This window comes from Sinocyclocheilus anshuiensis, unplaced genomic scaffold (genome assembly GCF_001515605.1).
Source record: "Sinocyclocheilus anshuiensis isolate Anshui unplaced genomic scaffold, SAMN03320099.WGS_v1.1 scaffold1658, whole genome shotgun sequence".
NCBI lineage: Eukaryota > Metazoa > Chordata > Actinopteri > Cypriniformes > Cyprinidae > Sinocyclocheilus > Sinocyclocheilus anshuiensis.
In genome coordinates this window covers 1,127,142-1,128,556 of record NW_015547302.1, presented here as the reverse complement: position 1 = coordinate 1,128,556, position 1,415 = coordinate 1,127,142, and the positions used below count along the sequence as shown (strand labels likewise).

Here is a 1,415-nt window from a genome sequence, read left to right as displayed (position 1 = left end):
ATTTATTTAAACTGGTTGTTAAAAGTTCAAATGGATTGTGTTATGTTCTGTAATTGCTGTTAATAAATCTGTCAGAAAAAAAAATATGCTAAAGTTTTGCCTTTAGGTGTACAACAGCCTGGCAACCTTTTACAAAAAATAACCATGGTTTTATTACTGTAACCACTGTTTACCACAGTATTTGTAGTGAAACTGCAGTAACCACAAATTTGCAAATTTGCTTTGAAACTTATCTACCCTTAAAGCATGCATACTTGTATGGTACTAATATGCTCTCTTTTAGGGGTATAGTTGCACCTTTGAGGTTACTGCCCCAGTAAAGGGCTAAAATACAATTATAGTATATTTTATTTCTGACAGTGTAAACAAAAAAGGCCTATGAAATGTTAAAAACATGGCTTTAAAATCTAATATTAAGTGAGAATAATTACTGATTATATTCTTTTAATAATTTAAAAGATCAGTTTAGTTTACAGGTATCGGTATAGATGTAGATACTGGGCTTGAAAATATCGGTATCGGATCGAAAATAAAATAAGAGGTATCGCCCATCCCTAATAGGAACATATGAGCATCGATCATGTATGGAAATACCCGTTCATTGACTACATTTACATGGACATCAGTAATCTAATTATTTACCTTATTCTAAATAAGCCAACATTATGATTATGGTGTTTACATGAGTTGCTTTTAGAATATTCCTTTCATGTTCCCGTTTTACATGTTATACATAGTTCGATTAATGGCACACGTCATTACGTCCCTACATGACGCCATCCGACGTCCCCTCCGTAATTTCACGTGTAAACATATAGTTCCGGCGAAAAGTCCTACATGACGGTAATAATTTGATTAAGGTGTTTACATGTCTATATTGCACTTTAGTAATGCGACTAAAATAGGAATACTCCACGTGTCTTAATTCAATTTCTGTTTACTTCGACTATGACTTTAGCCGGATTAAGGTCATCAAAAATCTCTGTTTACATGGTAGATTCTTAATCAGAGTATTGTCTTAATCGTGTTAAAATCGGATTATTGTTGTCCATGTAAACATACTCATTGAGTGGTGGGTGTGGTCAATCTTATTCCTAGTTTATTTCCAATAGCTGCAAGGCACGAGACGGTTGGGCATTTGGGAATTGCATGCCAGTTAGTGTCCTTGGCATATGTGGCAAAAACATGTTTAAAAAGCCAACTTTTACCTTTCAGTCCGTTCATCCCTGTTACGAGGAGCGGAAACAGGTGGGAAGGAGGGAAGAGAAGAGGAAGTGGTGCTTTCGGGTCACGGCTGACTCCCACACACTGTATGCTAGCTGAATCGCTGCCTGTTTGGGACGGAGCTCGTGCTTATTTGAGTTTGAAAAGCTGGCTGCTTATCGAGCGCAAGCGTTTGGTCTGAACGCCGATCG

General features: G+C 37.0%; 1 protein-coding gene across 1 annotated transcript in view; it reads left to right on the top strand.

Annotated features, from left to right (window-relative positions):
• Positions 1-1,415, top strand: part of LOC107701698 (plexin-A2-like) — a gene marked incomplete at its 5' end in the record, with an annotated part of 76,741 nt that overhangs the window by 5,720 nt on the left and 69,606 nt on the right. The window lies entirely within an intron of this gene.